The 17,984-nt window shown below is 41.5% G+C and overlaps 1 protein-coding gene across 1 annotated transcript in view; it reads right to left on the reverse strand.

Annotated features, from left to right (window-relative positions):
• The window catches only part of DYNC1I2 (dynein cytoplasmic 1 intermediate chain 2), a gene marked incomplete at its 5' end in the record, with an annotated part of 146,639 nt that extends 129,222 nt beyond the window's left edge, over positions 1-17,417 (reverse strand). Inside the window, 3 exons of the mRNA XM_080798522.1 lie at positions 395-800; positions 16,048-16,261; positions 17,150-17,417. The remainder of the gene's footprint in view (positions 1-394; positions 801-16,047; positions 16,262-17,149) is intronic.
• Positions 17,418-17,984: the final 567 nt, after the last annotated feature.

A 17,984-nucleotide genomic window follows, 5' to 3' on the forward strand; every position in this document is an offset into this window, starting at 1 on the left:
GCATAACCCAGAAGTTGTCCACATTATTTTGGCTCACGGCCTATTGGCCAGAATTTAGTCATATGGCCACACCACAGGGCCATGCCCAGCTGCAAGGGAGCTAGAAGTTCTAGAAGGCTGTATGCCCACATAAAAATCAGAGGTTCTGTCTGAGAAATTTTTTGACCACTACCAGCCTAAGCGCTTCTTGTCCTCGGTCTTTCCTCTAAATTCAATTTCCCAAATGCTCCAAGAACCTGTCTGACAGATCCATTGTTGGAAGACAGAAGATGGAAAGAAGAGTAGGCAAGGACAGGTCATTTTTAACCAAAAGGAATTGATAAACACTTAAATTCTGTTTGCTCCTAAGAGAAAGGAGACTTTTAGTATAATACCATCAGGCAGGCAAACTGACCTGATCTCGTGCTACTACTCTTCCAGAAGACTTGCCAGCCAGTCACAGTTGTGCAGTTGCAGAAAGGCCTGTGGCGGTGGTGTAAGCTGCTGAATGGTGAGAGGACACATTCATGTTGAACTGGGCCCTAAAGGGCAGCCAGGGTCCTGAGGCAATCATCCCAAGCAATGCTCATCTTCCAAAGGGTGACATTTAACTTATGGATGCCAGCATACTTCTGGGACTGAAAGAATTAGAAATCTAGATGGGAAATGTGTCTTTGGCCACACCAGAAAAGATGCTTCATTGTACTGAGAGACTCTGGATTCTGTAGGTTGTGTCTCTTGGCAGGATGATCTCAGCAGTCTAGTCTTGAATATCAAGAGGACTGGAGGTCTGTGTTGTAGGACATCACAGGATGATAAGGCTGTGAAGGCAGAAGTGGAAATCAGTTAAGAACTATTTACATAAGAGATATTTTGACATGATATATGTGAATTATTTTCATATATATAATTTTATAAGATTATCTTTTTTACATTTTAAATAAACTTTTTAAAAAAGATTTCATTTATTATTTGAGAGAAAGAGAGAGAGAAGAGAGAAAATGAGGGGGAAGGGGCAGAGAGAGAAGCAGACTCCCCACCCAGCAGGGAGCCCTTATTTGGTACTTGATCTCAGGACTCCGAGATCAGGACCTAAATGGCCCTGAGATCATGACCTGAACTGAAGACAGACGTTTAACTGACTGAACCCAGCCACCCAGGTGTCGCCATTTAAATAAACTTTTTGAGAATGGTTTTAGATTTATAGAAAAGCTGAAAAGATAGTGCAAGGTTCCCATATGTATCTTATACTTTTATTTTCAAAGATAAAGAAATTTTTACAGCATAGCAAAAAGCATAAACATCTGCATCTTTGTACCTTATATTTTTAAATGAAGTCCTTTTTTTAAAAGATTTTATTTATTTATTTGACACAGAGAGAGAGAGATCACAAGTAAGCAGAGAAGCAGGCAGAGAGAGAGGAGGAAGCAGGCTCCCTGCTGAGCAGAGCCCGATTGGGGCTCTATCCCAGGACCCTGAGATCATGACCTGAGCCAAAGGCATAGGCTTAACCCTCTTAGCCACTTGGGTGCCCCTAAATGAAGTCTTTTTTATTCTGAACATTTTAACGGGGAAATTAAGAACAAAATGAGTCAGTAGTAGAAAATTTAAGAAGGTACTATTTTCACTGTTCTGTCACTCCCTGAATGTGAGATTTTTAGTAAATCACTTAACATCTTCGCACCTCAGTTCTGTCATTTATAAAACAGAGATAAAACTAAAACTTCACAGAGTTGCTGTGGTGACAACATAATAAAGTACATACGAAATAGCTCTATGTGGACCTATTGTAAAGTCTGAAACACTGATCAAATCATGGGTCTATTAATTATGCAGTATCTATGGTATTTTAACTGACTGAACACAGTATGTGAGCTGACATGCAGGGGTTAATTAATTTAATTAGCTTGTCATACTCTGGGCTGCTGACTCTGTAAGGGAGGGTTGCTACACTGATGTTAAAAAAAAACAACAACCTAGAAACCATTAAACGATAAAATATTCACTTATAAAAACAACTGGGAATAATTTTACTGAGGAGAATAAATATTATAAACGTTTAGGTGATTTAATAATAATTTTCCCCCAATAAAACAATTTAATAGGACTGATAAAGGGTTTGAAAAAGAAATAGTTCTTAAGAGTGTCTTGGATTTACTATGCCGACTTCCTAGGATAAGGAGCAGAAAAAATTGCACAAGATTTGTCTCTGGAAGTGGATTTTCTGAACCAAAGAGGGAATGAGGGTTTTCCTAAGTTGCTGAGGTACATGGGGATGCTTGTAATAGATTTTCTTTTGAAGATTTATTTATTTATTTGAGAGACAGCACATGCAAGGATGAGCAGGAGGGATAGGGACAGGGGGAGAGAATCCTAAAGAGACTCTTCCCTGAGCACAGAGCCTGACACAGGGCTAGCTCTCATGATCCTGAGATCAGGAGCGAGCCAAAACCAAGAGTTGGATGCTTAACTGACTGTGCCACCCAGGCATCCCTATAGTAGATTATTAACAATGATAATTATCTCTGGGTGATGGAATTTAATTCTTTTTTCTACCTTTTAACGTGTTCCAATTTCCTACAATAAACACGCATTGTTCTTTTGTAATAAAAGTTGTTTAAATGCTAACTGTCAATATTCGAAGTATATGGTGGGATACCTTACCTTGTTAAAACAAAAACTGTGAAGTATTTTTTTTTCCTGGTTAAAAAAAAATGTGATATTTCCTGGAAAATCCCACCAATCACTAAGTATGTTCTTCACAGTTCAGATTTCTAATAGGCCACCCATGAAAGTTGAAGGATTCCAGTGACGAATGGAGGAAAGGGCAAGCTGCTTCACCTACCTTTGGGAATCCATGATAAAGTATCAGTCTCAGATATAAAACCTTGATTTTTCTCTTTTACAGAATTACTCCTATGGAAAGAAAAGCTGCCTATGGTCCTCTGGAAATTAGTGAAAATGCCAAAAATAAAGAGTAAGATTTTTTCTTCCAAAAGCAAGGTCCAAATGAACTGGCTTGAATAAACAAACACATTGTTGAAAGTAGATATTCCTCTTAACTCTGCCCCTTTATTTGTGGACGTCCTTGTGTTTTATACAATTGGGAAACCCAAAGACGAGACACAGGTATACTCAGTCTAAGAGGAATATAATCTTGTCCTCGCTTCTCAGGTGTGGTCCACTGACCAGCAGCATCAGCGTCACCTGGGAGCCTGGAGGATGACCGGAAGCTCAGCCTCCACCCCAGATTAGCATTTTGACAAGCTCTGCATTTGACAAGGTAAGTATGTACATTGAACTTTGACCACCACTATTCTAGTGACTATTTGGCTACTTTTGAGCTTTTCTACCTGACAGAATTAGCTAAGAGATCCGGGTGTTCTGGAGCTACTTCTGGAATGTGGAGGTAGGTCACTGGTAATCAGGACTTCTAAGAAGTTCATCATCCTGTTTGCTGAGTCATCTAAAGCCTGCTCAAACCAATCAGGAGTAAATATAAAAGGTGGGGCCACTATTCAAAGAAATTATCAGAGCTTTGTGCAAAAACTATTACAGAAATTTATTGTAATATCTTTATAATGGAATAACTGAAAACAATCTAATGTTAAATAACAAGAAATTAAAGAAATGATGATGGATCTAATAGCTACAAAGTAGCCATTAAAAGCCATGTCCTGGAAGAACGTTCATTGGTATGGGAAGATGTCCATGTCATATTCCCAAGTAAATAAGCTGTCTACAAAACGTGGCCTGATTCCATTTTCATTTTAGAAATATTCATATAGGGGCGCCTGGGTGGCTCAGTCAGTGAAGCGTCTGCCTTCAGCTCAGGTCATGATCAAGGGGCCTGGGATTGAGCCCCACATCGGGTTCCCTGCTCGGCGGGAAGCCTGCTTCTCCCTCTGCCTCTGCCTGCCGCTCCCCCTACTTGTGTTCTCTCTGTCAAATGAAAAAATAAAATCTTAAAAAAAAAAAAGAAATAAACATATATATACAAGAAAAAAAGAAACTGCAAGGGCATGGCCCAATGTGTCGGGGGGCTACAGATATAAAGTGCTTTTTTTGTTGTTTTATCTGCATTGTGTTTTTCACATTTTCTGCATCAAGCAATTTTTCTTTTGTACAAAGAGAAAAAGAAGAGTGTCATAACAAAGAAAAGTGATCCAGGCATAGCCCTGTATCTGGCCAGAAACACTAGACATTTTTTTTTTTCAACTAGAAACTCATTTCTGCTGATTCAGTTATAACCAACATTCAGTCATGGTACTAACTTTCGCGTTAGAACAGTGGTTCTCAATCCTGGCTGCTTGTGATTATCACCCAGAGGGCTTAACCGACAAACAACTAGCCAACCAAACAACACAAAGACCCTGGGCACTGGGAATTTTGAAAAGCTTCCCAGGACTGAAAACCACTACTTAGTATGGGTGGAAGGATACTCATTGTTCATTTCTCAAAACCGTGACTACATTATGTTTTAGTTATAAAACCCTACAGTTACATATTTTGGGTTGTTTATTAAAGTACATTTTTTAAAGTCCTGTCACCATCATTTATACTGATTTTAGCAATATTCAACAAACACTTATTGAGCTAGATAATTGATTTTGTGTGAGTTTCACAGACCCAGGAGGTCAGGAGGAGAGAAGTTATTAAATCCATTACACAGAAGAGATATCCCAGATCCCACAGTTCCTTAGGGAAAGGGCTCAAATCTGTGTTCCCAGATGCTGAAGGCAGTGTTCTTTCTCTCGCCACATTGTTTCTAGTGTTCTACATTTATGAACAGTTGAGAGAAGGCATTTTTCTAGTTCATGGTTCTTTTTCTTTTTTTTTTTTTATGGTTCTTTTTCTTTATACATCCCAAGCATCCTTAGAATGTTTACATCTGGGGGATGCATGAGAGTCTTCCTTTTATTGAAAATTAGGTGGGGTACGTGGGTGGCTCAGTCAGTTAACCATCTGACTCTTGATCTCAGCTCAAGTCTTATATCCGGGTCTTGAGTTCAGGCTCTGTGTGGGGCTCCATGCTGGGTGTGGAGACTACTTTCAAAAAAAAAATTTTTTTTGCAGTGTCAGTCCAGAAATTTCTGAGGACCACTATCTAATCATCCTGTTAGGGACCTAGGTGCTCAAGGGTTCAGATCTTCTCAATCTGGGCATTATAAGACAGAGTAAGCAAACTAGAGACTTGGTGTGACATTTCCCAGCTGGGTCTGGATTTTAGCGACAGTGCCCTACAAGAAGAGACCACTGATACCAGCCATGTTTTAACTGCTATCATGATTCTGCCCTTTATAAAATGCAAATTGTTTGGAAGATTATCTGTTTCTTTGATTATTGTAGATGTTGACTTCCCCTGTACCTTCACAATATAAAGGTCTTATTAGTTAGAATTATTCATATGCCTAGTGCATTTTGGAAAACAGACATGTTTTAAAAATAAAGTATTTCACCAAATGTATTGAAAAAAAAATGAAGGAAAAAATGTGAGACTGCTTATAGCAGGTATCAAATTATGGTTTATGTTAGTTGTGATTCAATCAGAATGATTTCTTTTTTTTTTATTTTTTTTTATTTAAATTTATTTATTTGTTAGAGAGAGAGCGAGCAAGCACAGGCAGACAGAGTGGCAGGCAGAGGCAGAGGGAGAAGCAGGCTTCCCGCCGAGCAGGGAACCCGATGTGGGGCTCAATCCCAGGCCCCTTGATCATGACCTGAGCCGAAGGCAGCCGCTTTACCAACTGAGCCACCCAGGCGTCCCCAAGCAGAATGATTTCTAACTGAAAATGGTCACAATGGTTTTCTAAATCCCAGCTCAAAAGAAACAACCAAATCTGACTGAAACCACAACCGCCCTGTTGGTGAGAAAGAAGTCAAAGGCGGCCTCAGTTGCCCTGGAGCCCCTGGTTGGCTGCTGAGGAGTTGCTGCCACCTCGTGGATATTTCAGATAGCGCAGCCGGGGAGGCGGCTTCAGCCATAGTAAGGGAGCAAGGGCTTAGCAGCCCAGCTAGTCAGTCACACTTGGATAATGCTTCAGCTGAGCTCACTTACTACCGCGGAGGACGAAGGGCCTGTGCCGCTTATTATGGGTTGGTGGTGTTTATTAATCCACGACAGTATTGTTTTTGATAGACAACCTAAGATTAAGGCTAATAAAAGACTCTGGGATTGTGGACTCAATAATTTTGTTGGCTTGAGAACAAAGAAGAAAGTCAGTAAATAGGACCTGGATGGTCCGGTAATTACTCCATCTTATAAATTACTGTTTTCTCTTATTCCAGCCCACAGTCTGTCATTCTAGAAAGTATGATATATTAATTTTTAGCTAAGCAATATCCACAGGGAGTAATCAGAGTCAGCACTATACAGGTGTTTTTCCAATGAAAAAGGTTACTATTGGAATTATTTATAAATGGCATCAGAACTCTGAATATTAACAAAGTGATTTTCATCTGCTTGTTAAGTATCAGGAGATAACACACACACCAAATCATGTTGTTCTGGCTGACATTTGAAAGGTCACGCATTATCCAAGAAAGAGGCACCCGCTCTCAAGGTGTTATCAACCTTCCTTCTTGTCCTTCTCTTTTTTTCCTTCTAAATGCTGTTTTAAATTTAATTATTATGAAATAGTTTAGTCCTACACAATTGTATTAAAAATATGATATTGGTCATGCTTGACCTCACCACTCACCTTAAACACAGTATTATGGGGCGCCTGGGTGGCTCCATTGGTTAAGCATCTGCCTTTAACTGGGGTCATGATCCCAGGGATCTGGGATTGTGTTACGACCCACATCCTGCTCAGTGGGGAGCCTGCTTCTCCCTCTCCTTCTGCTACTCCCCCATGCTTGTGCTTGCTTGCTCTCTTTGTCAAATAAATAAATAAGATCTTAAATAAAAAGAAAAGGTCAGCACGGGAGTTTTGACCTGCTCCATTTCTGATCTGGGCTGGTTCCCCCCTCCTTAGGCAACCTGGTGGTCCCCCCAAGATGGGATCAGGAGAGAGACAAACCATAAGAGACTCTTAATCTCATGAAACAAACTGAGGTTTGCTGGGGGGTGGGGGGGTAGGAGGGATAGGGTGGTTGGGTTATGGACATTGGGGAGGGTATGTGCTATGGTGAGTGCTGTGAAATGTGTAAGCCTGACGATTCACAGACCTGTACCCCTGGGGCAAATAATACATTATATATTAATTTTTTTAAAAAAGAAAAAACAAAAGAAAAAAGAAACAGTATTATCAATACAGCTGGAGCCCTTTGTGTACCCCTATGGTGTTCCCATCTTTCCCTTCACAGCTCCCACTCCCTGAATTTGGTGTTTATCATTTCCATGTGTTTCTTTATGTTTTTATTAATATATAATATTTTAATATAATCAAAGTACCAGTTTTCATGTTATTTGAACTTGATTTAAGTATCACTTTTCTCCCCTTACTATTTTTTTCGTTCAGTGTTATGGTTGTGAGACTCACCCATTCCCTAGTCTTCTAGGGCTGCCATAACAAATTAGCCCACACTGGGTGGCTTAAAACAACAGGAGTGTATTCTGTCAGAGTTCTGAGGGCTAGACGCCTGAAATCAAGGTGTCCACAGGGCTGTGTTCCCTCTGGAGCCCAAAGGGAGAAACCCTTCTTTGCCTCTTCTGTCTTCTGATGGCTCCAGACATTCCTTGGTTTGTGGCTATGTAACCCCAATCTCTACTTCCATTTTCACACGGTCTTCTGCTCTCTGTATCTTCCTCCTTTATAAGAACACTTATCATTAGATTTAGGGCCTATCTGTGTAATCCAAGATGATCTCCAGTCAAGATCCTTACTTACATTTGCAAAGACCCCAAATAATATGTGGGGGAAGCAGTTTTCCAACCCATGCATTTTGACCAACACCCCTGACCATTGGATTCCATGGCCTCTGAGCTCAGATAGCTGGGACTGCTGGCTATTTAAAAGATGAGCATTTACTGTGGCATTGGTTTTCATGCTTAGCCCATATAGATTAAAAACTAACCAGTATTAAGAGGCTACAGTATGAAGGAATGGTGCACTGGCTAGGGAGGCAGGAAATCTGAGTTCTGGAGTCTACCCTTGGGTGACCTCCAAACTCCAAGTAACAGGATGCTGTGTTGTCCCCATTTTTCTTCCAAGCCACTTTACATGATTTAACCAGCAGGGACGTCAGTGAGAAGAAATAACCAAACCCATTCCCCAGGTTTGGGCTGGTAATGCACAATGGGATTTTTTAAAACACTTATGTTTTTTTGATTACTAAAGTAAATAATCTTACAGAAATTTGGAAAAGTACTTTTAAGCCCACTAATCTAATCTGTTTCTCATCTGCACATATTTACAGTTGTAATTGTTTGAATCTAGTTTTATAACCTACAATATATCATCATTTTCTTTGTCGCTATATAATCGTCATAAATTGTTTTTTAAAAGACAAAGTATTTTTATCTCTTACAGTTGTAGAAAATAAAGCTCAGGAAGACTGGCCTACTATAGGCCACAGAGTTGGGAAGTGATAAAGCTAGGGACCATAAAGCAACTGTAACTTATGATGTATAAAATGTTGTAACTGTTACAAGGTTTTGTTTAGATATGTGGGTATTTCTAGTAAATATTTGCAGATCAGTACCTGGTTATCTGCTCCTTAACAAACCAACCCAGAACTTAGTGTCTTAAAACAATGACTGCATGGGGCACCTGGGTGGCTCAGTGGGTTAAAACCTCTGCCTTCGGAGGGAGGAGTCAAGATGGCAGAGAAGTAGCAGGCTGAGACGACATCGGGTGGCAGGAGATCAGCTAGCTAGCTTATCTAACCATTGTGAACACCTACAAATCCAACAAGAAATCGAAGAGAAGAAGAGCAACAATTCTAGAAACAGAAAATCGATCACTTTCTGAAAGGTAGGACCTGCGGAGAAGTGAATCCAAAGCGACGGAAAGATAGACCCCGGGGGGAGGGGCCGGCTCCCGGCAAGCGGCGGAGCAACGGAGCACAAAATCGGGACTTTTAAAAGTCTGCTCCACTGGGAGACATCGCTCCAGAGGCTAAACTGGGGGGAAACCCAGGCGGGGTCAGCATAACCCCAGGTCCCGCGGGGTCACGGAAGGACCGGGGGTGTCTGAGTGCCACAGAGCTCGCAGGTATTAGAGCGGGGAAGCCAGCTACAGCGACAAAGCCGAGGAGTGAGCTCTCAGCCCGGGGTTACCTTGTGCTTGTCGCAGGCTGGGTGGGCTCGGAGCACGGCTGGAGGCTGCGGAGACAGAAGCGACCCAGCGCTTTTCTTCAACTCCAGCAATTGACTGCTTTACTCAAGGTGCGACCGCAGGCCAGAGAGGCGGGGTGGTTGGGCGCTTTGTTCTGAGAGCGCACTAAGGAGCAGAACCCCAAGCTCTCTGCTCCTCCGGGCCGAGAAATTGGGAGGCCGCCATCTTCATTCCCGTCCTCCGGAACTCTACGGAAAGTGCTCAGGGAACAAAAGCTCCCGAAAGCAAACCCGAGCGGATTACTTAGCCCGGCCCCTGGCAAGGGCGGTGCAATTCCGCCTGCGGCAAAGACACTTGAGAATCACTACAACAGGCCCCTCCCCCAGAAGATCAACAAGAAACCCAGCCAAAACCAACTTCATTCACCAAGAGCAGCGGAATTCCACAGGAGGAGAAAGCAAATCTTATCTGGACAAAATGACAAGGCAGAAAAACTCACCTCAAAAAGAAGAACAAGAGGCCGTACCGAAGGCTGGAAACCTAATCAATACGGACATCGGTAATGTGACAGATCTAGAGTTCAGAATGACAATTCTCAAAGTTCTAGCCGGGCTCGAAAAAGGCATAGAAGATATTAGAGAAACCCTCTCCGGAGAGATAAAAGCCCTTTCTGGAGAAATAAAAGAACTAAAATCTAACCAAGTTGAAATCAAAAAAGCTATTCATGAGGTGCAATCAAAAATGGAAGCTCTCACTGCTAGGATAAATGAAGCAGAAGAAAGAATTAGTGACATAGAAGACCAAATGACAGAGAATAAAGAAGCTGAGCAAAAGAGAGACAAACAAATACTGGACCACGAGGAGAGAAGTCGAGAGATAAGCGACACCATAAGACGACACAACATTAGAATAATTGGGATTCCAGAAGAAGAAGAAAGAGAGAGGGGAGCAGAAAGTATATTGGAGACAATTATTGGAGAGAATTTCCCTAATATGGCAAAGGGAACACACATCAAAATCCAGGAGATGCTAAGAACGCCCCTCAAAATCAATAAAAATAGGTCCACACCTCGTCACCTGATAGTAAAATTTACAAGTCTTAGCGACAAAGAGAAAATCCTGAAAGCAGCCCGGGAAAAGAAGTCTGTAACATACAAGGGTAAAAACATTAGATTGGCAGCGGACCTGTCCACAGAGACCTGGCAGGCCAGAAAGAACTGGCATGATATATTCAGAGCACTAAACGAGAAAAACATGCAGCCAAGAATACTATATCCGGCTAGGCTATCATTGAAAATAGAAGGAGAGATAAAGAGCTTCCAGGACAAACAAAAGCTGAAAGAATTTGCAAACACCAAACCAGCTCTACAGGAAATATTGAAAGGGGTCCTCTAAGCAAAGAGAGACCCTAAAAGTAGTAGATCAGAAAGAAACAGAGACAATATACAGTAACAGTCACCTTACAGGCAATACAATGGCAATAAATTCATATCTCTCAATAGTTACCCTGAATGTTAATGGGCTAAATGCCCCAATCAAAAGACAAAGGGTATCAGAATGGATAAAAAACCAAAACCCATCAATATGCTGCCTACAAGAAATTCATTTTAGACCCGAAGGCACCTCCAGATTTAAAGTGAGGGGGTGGAAAACAATGTACCATGCTAATGGACATCAGAAGAAAGCTGGGGTGGCAATCCTTATATCAGATCAATTAGATTTTAAGCCAAAGACTGTAATAAGAGATGAGGAAGGACACTATATCATACTCAAAGGGTCTGTCCAACAAGAAGACCTAACAATCTTAAATATCTATGCCCCTAACGTGGGAGCAGCCAACTATATAAACCAATTAATAACAAAATGCACATTGACAATAATACAATAATAGTAGGGGACTTTCACACTCCCCTCACTGAAATGGACAGATCATCTAAGCAAAAGATCAACAAGGAAATAAAGGCCTTAAATGACACACTGGACCAGATGGACATCACAGATATATTCAGAACATTCCATCCCAAAGCAACAGAATATACATTCTTCTCTAGTGCACATGGAACATTCTCCAGAATAGACCACATCCTGGGTCATAAATCAGATCTCAACCGGTACCAAAAGATTGAGATCATTCCCTGCATATTTTCAGACCACAATGCTCTGAAGCTAGAACTCAATCACAAGAGGAAATTTGGAAAGAATGCAAATACATGGACACTAAACAGCATCCTTCTAAAAAATGAATGGGTCAACCAGAAAATTAAAGAAGAACTGAAAAAAATCATGGAAACAAATGATAATGAAAACACAACGGTTCAAAATCTGTGGGATACAACAAAGGCAGTCCTGAGAGGAAAATATATAGCGGTGCAAGCCTTTCTCAAGAAACAAGAAAGGTCTCAAATACACAACCTAACCCTACACCTAAAGGAGCTGGAGAGAGAACAACAAAGAAAGCCTAAACCCAGCAGGAGAAGAGAAATCATAAAGATCAGAGCAGAAATCAATGAAATAGAAACTAAAAAACCAATAGAACAAATCAACAAAACTAGGAGCTGGTTCTTTGAAAGAATTAATGAGATTGACAAACCCCTGGCCAGACCTATCAAAAAGAAAAGAGAAAGGATGCAAATAAATAAAATCATGAATGAAAGAGGAGAGATCACAACCAACACCAAAGAAATACAAACAATTATAAGAACATACTACGAACAACTCTACACCAACAAATTTGACAATCTGGAAGAAATGGATACATTTCTAGAGACATCTAAACTACCACAACTGAACCAGGAAGAAATAGATAACCTGAACAGACCCATAACCAGTAAGGAGATTGAAACAGTCATCAAAAATCTCCAAACAAACAAAAGTCCAGGACCAGACAGCTTCCCAGGGGAATTCTACCAAACATTTAAAGAAGAATTAATTCCTATTCTCCTGAAACTGTTCCAAAAAATAGAAATGGAAGGAAAACTTCCAAACTCATTCTATGAGGCCAGCATCACCTTGATCCCAAAACCAGACAAGGATCCCACCAAAAAAGAGAATTACAGACCAATATCCTTGATGAACACAGATGCAAAAATTCTCACCAAAATACTGGCCAATAGGATCCAACAGTACATTAAAAAGATTATTCATCACGACCAAGTGGGATTTATTCCAGGGCTGCAAGGTTGGTTCAACATCCACAAATCCATCAATGTGATACAATACATTAATAAAAGAAAGAATAAGAACCATATGATACTCTCAATAGATGCTGAAAAAGCATTTGACAAAGTGCAGCATCCCTTCCTGATTAAAACTCTTCAAAGTGTAGGGATAGAAGGCACATACCTCAATATTATCAAAGCCATCTATGAAAAACCCACTGCAAATATCATTCTCAATGGAGAAAAACTGAAAGCTTTTCCGCTAAGGTCAGGAACACGGCAAGGATGTCCGTTATCACCACTGCTGTTCAACATAGTACTAGAAGTCCTGGCCTCAGCAATCAGACAACAAAAAGAAATTAAAGGCATCCAAATTGGCAAAGAAGAAGTCAAACTATCACTCTTTGCAGATATGATACTATATGTGGAAAACCCAAAAGGCTCCACTCCAAAACTGCTAGAACTTGTACAGGAATTCAGTAAAGTGTCAGGATATAAAATCAATGCACAGAAATCAGTCGCATTTCTTTACACTAACAACAAGACAGAAGAAAGAGAAATTGAGGAGTCAGTCCCATTTACAATCACACCCAAAACCGTAAGATACCTAGGAATAAACCTAACCAAAGAGGCAAAGAATTTGTACTCAGAAAACTATAAAGTACTCATGAAAGAAACTGAGGAAGACACAAAGAAATGGAAAAATATTCCATGCTCATGGATTGGAAGAACAAATATTGTGAAAATGTCTATTCTACCTAAAGCAATCTACACATTTAATGCAATCCCTATCAAAATCCCATCCTTTTTTTTTTAAGAAATAGAACAAATAATCCTAAAATGTATATGGAACCAGAAAAGACCTCGAATAGCCAAAGGAATATTGAAAAAGAAAGCCAAAGTCGGTGGCATCACAATTCCAGACTTCAAGCTCTATTACAAAGCTGTCATCATCAAGACAGTATGGTATTGGCACAAAAACAGACATATAGCTCAATGGAACAGAATGGAGAGCCCAGAAATAGACCCTCAACTCTATGGTCAACTAATCTTCGACAAAGCAGGAAGGAATGTCCAATGGAAAAAAGACAGCCTCTTCAACAAATGGTGCTGGGAAAATTGGACAGCCACATGCAGAAAAATGAAATTGGACTATTTCCTTACACCACACACAAAAATAGACTCAAAATGGATGAAGGACCTCAATGTGAGAAAGGAATCCATCAAAATCCTTGAGAAGAACGCAGGCAGCAACCTCTTTGACCTCAACCGCAGCAACTTCTTCCTAGGAACATCACCAAAGGCAACAGAAGCAAGGGCAAAAATGAACTATTGGGATTTCATCAAAATCAAAAGCTTTTGCACAGCAAAGGAAACAGTTAACAAAACCAAAAGACAACTGACAGAATGGGAGAAGATATTTGCAAACGACATATCAGATAAAGGGCTAGTATCCAAAATCTATAAAGAGCTTAGCAAACTCAACACCCAAAGAACAAATAATCCAATCAAGAAATGGGCAGAGGACATGAACAGACATTTCTGCAAAGAAGACATCCAGATGGCCAACAGACACATGAAAAAATGCTCCACATCACTCGGCATCAGGGAAATACAAATCAAAACCACAATGAGGTACCACCTCACACCAGTCAGAATGGCTAAAATTAACAAGTCAAGAAATGACAGATGCTGGCGAGGATGCAGAGAGAGGGGAACCCTCCTACACTGCTGGTGGGAATGCAAGCTGGTGCAACCACTCTGGAAAACAGTGTGGAGGTTCCTCAAAAAACTGAAAATAGAGCTACCCTATGACCCAGCAATTGCACTACTGGGTATATATCCTAAAGATACAAACGTGGTGCTCCGAAGGGGCACGTGCACCCAAATGTTTATAGCAGAATGTCCACAATAGCCAAACTGTGGAAAGAGCCTAGATGTCCATCAGCAGATGAATGGATAAAGAAGAGGTGGTATATATACACAATGGAATACTATGCAGCCATCAAAAGAAATGAAATCTTGCCATTTGCGAAGACGTGGATGGAACTAGAAGGTATTATGCTTAGCAAAATAAGTCAGTCGGAGAAAGACAACTATCATATGATCTCTTTGATATGAGGAAGTGGAGATGCAATGCGGGAGGGTTGGGGGGAGGTAGGAAAAGAAAAAATGAAAAGATGGGATTGGGAGGGAGACAAACCATAAAAGACTCAATCTCAAAAAACAGACTGAGGGTTGCTGGGGGGAGGGGGGACGGGAGAGGGTGGTAGGGATATGGACATTGGGCAGGTATGTGCTATGATGAGTGCTGTGAAATGTGTAAACCTGGCGATTCACAGACCTGTACCCCTGGGGATAAAAATACATTATATGTTTATTAAAATAAAAAAATATATATTTAAAAAAAAAAAAAACCTCTGCCTTCGGCTCAGGTCATGATCCCAGGGTCCTGGGATCGAGCCCTACATTGGGCTCTCTGCTCAGCAGGGAGCCTGCTCCCTCCTCTTTTTCTGCCTGCCTCTCTGCCTACTTGTGATCTCTGTCTGTCAAATAAATAAATAAAATATTTAAAAAAAAAACAAACAACCAATGACTGCATTTACTTTTCACGTGAATTTGTAATTTGACCAGCACTGAGCAAGGCAGTTTGTCTCTGCTCCCTACGGCCTTTGCTCCCTTTGCTCCCTATAGGGTTATGGCACCCTGTCACTTGGGGTGGCTTGAAACTCTTGGCTGAGGCCATCAGAAAACTCATTTACTCACAGTTTGCTGGTTCATGCTGACCATGAGCCAGTGTATCACCTGGAACTGGAGCCAAACACCTATACATGGCCTTTTCATGTGGCTGTTGTCTTCCTACCAAAATGGCAGATAGGCTCCAAGGCAAACAACCCAAGAAAAAGAAAACAGGATGAAAGCTGTCTCTCATTTTGTGATCTCATCTGAGAAGTCACACAGTATCACTTCTGCCATATTCTGTTTGTTAGAAGCAAGTCCCTGCAGTCAACCATGATTCGAAGAAAGGGGAATTAGGCTCTACTTTTTGTTGGGAAGAATTTGAAATAATTTGTGGACATGTTTTAAGATGATCACAACTCACCCACTGTACATAAATTATTTACATTTTTCCCTACATGCAAAATACAGTCATCACCCAACACACACACACACACACACACCCCATACCTACATTGCACCTACTGTAACCTCATATTCAAGCTTGAGGGTCATGATGGGGACACATAAATCAGGTCCAGGTGGAGCAGAGGCTCCTTGGGTACTGTTCTCCTTTCAGTCAGTCTGAAGGCCAATGAATCAAGAGACAAGCCATCTGCCAACCACATCTAATACACTGTGGTGGGACACGCCCAGGATAAGCACTGTACACACATCAGTTCAAAAAAGAAAAATGGGGGGCGCCTGGGTGGCTCACTGGGTTGAGCCTCTGCCTTCCACTGGGGTCGTGATCTCAGGGTCCTGGGATCGAACCCCACATCGGGCTCTCTGCTCGGCAGGGAGCATGATTCCCCCCCCGCCCCCCCCCATACACACCCCCTGCTGCTCTGCCTACTTGTGATCTCTGTCAAATAAATAAATAAATTCTTTTAAAAAAATAAAATAAATTACAAAAAAGAAAAATGGGAGGCATACAGCCGTCACTGGTACACAGCAGCTCTGAAACCCACCTGAGCTCACGCCTCGGTTCCTCACTCAGACTTCCCAGAAGTAGCTTTTGGCTCCGCCCACTGTGCCCGTGGTTCCATCGCTGGAGCCAGTCTGCCTTCTCCACTAACAGTAGCCCAAGGTTGCGGCTAGTAGTTCTTTCGGTGGCTCTCAGCCCTTCCAAGTCTGGGGCTCCAACAGCCAGACTGTCCTTCTCAGTCTAAGCTGATTGTAATTCTTTAAAAAAAAAAAAAAAACAAAACACAAAACGTTGTGGGTTTCATCTGAATCAATTTATTACCAACTCAGGCAAAAGCCACTCCCATAATTCTCGTTTAGCCCTTCTCTACCTTAGATTCTGCAAAGCTGCTGTCTGCAAACACCCTTTCCGACTGTGGGCCTTCCGTGGCTTGTAAATGTCAACAAAGCAACCCCTGAAATCTTTGCCAGGGCTCGCCGGTGTTAGAGCCGCACTGGTGGTGTCACCTTTGAGCTGTGTTTTCCTGAGAGCATTCTGAACCTGATCTTCACTTGGAAGCCATTTCATCTGCCATTTGGCGAGGTGGGAAAAGAGAAACTGTTATTTTCCAGCCCAGCAGTTCCTGGCTTCTCTATACATAACAGTTCTTTCTTCTCTCTCACCTCTTGCTTTTTCCCGTAGCCAGAGAAAAGCCAGGCAGCCCCTGCAGTACTCCTTAGGTCATTCAGTTAATTTGTATATTTCCTATTTTCCATATTACCACAAATAACAGCATTGCTGAACTATCTACCACTTTGTGACAGCTGCAGTAACATTTTCCTCACTTTCTTGTTAGGTGAATGTGATAACCACTACATTACGGACACTCTCACTTTCCTGTCAACCCTCACCGATAACCTCTTCAAAACCCATGAAGGTGGGGGCGCCTGGTGGCTTGGTCAGTTAAGCGTCTGACTCTTAATTTCAGCTCAGGTCATGATTTCACGGAGGTGAGATGGAGCCCCGTGTGGGGCTCTGTGCTGGGTGTGGAGCCTGCTTGAGAGTCTCTCTCTCCCTCTTCTTCTGCCCCTTCCACCACTACTCTTTAAAATAAACAAATAAATCTTTTTTAAAAAAGGAAAAAAGGCCATGAAGCTTCCACTTACAATTTCTTGAAGACCTTCACAAATTCTGCAGCAGTCTGACCGGTCCTGAAGTCATTGCTACATGTTTTCTGTTTTGTCATGGTACCAAATCTGTTCCAATTATTTGTTGTTGCACAACAAACCACCCCAAAACATAATGGCTTAAAATAGTAACAATATCTATTTGCTCACTACTCTGTACTTTTGGGAGAACTTGGAGGAGACAGTTTCTCTCTGCTGTGCTCAGTGTCAGCTGGGGTGGCTCAAAGATTGGGGCCTAGAATAATCTGAAAACTCATTCACGTGTCTGGGAGCTGATGTTGGTTGTCATCTGGGAGTTCATCTGGAACTGTTGTTGGAACACTTGCATGTGTGACCTTTCCTTGTGGCAGCTTGGCTTTTCCACCAAATGGTGAAGTGGTTGGGTTCCAAGAGCAATCATTCCAAGGGAGAGAGCCAGGGGAAACTTAGTCTCAGAAGTCACATGGTATTATTTCTGCCTCATTCCATTCTTTAGACATGAGTCACCAAATCTGGGATGTGTTTAAGGGAAGGGAATTGGATTCCACATCTCCATGGGAGGGGTGTCAAAAAATTTGAGAACCTGTTTATAAAACCACCAATAAAAGGGTATTCTTAGCTCCATTCTACAGATGTAGAAGCTGTAATTCAGAAATGGACTTGCTGAAGATCTTACAATTAGTGAGGGATAAGGCTCAGGATCAAGTGTACTTCATATATCTCATTACATAATATGTCATGTACACTCCATAAAGCATTATAATGCTACAGCATTTCACTTAGGAAAGCAGAGATGTGTATGTGTGAAGGAGAAGGAGGCAAGGGCAGAAGTTTT

The sequence above is a fragment of the Martes martes genome (genome assembly GCF_963455335.1).
Source record: "Martes martes genome assembly, chromosome: 3".
NCBI classification, from domain to species: domain Eukaryota; kingdom Metazoa; phylum Chordata; class Mammalia; order Carnivora; family Mustelidae; genus Martes; species Martes martes.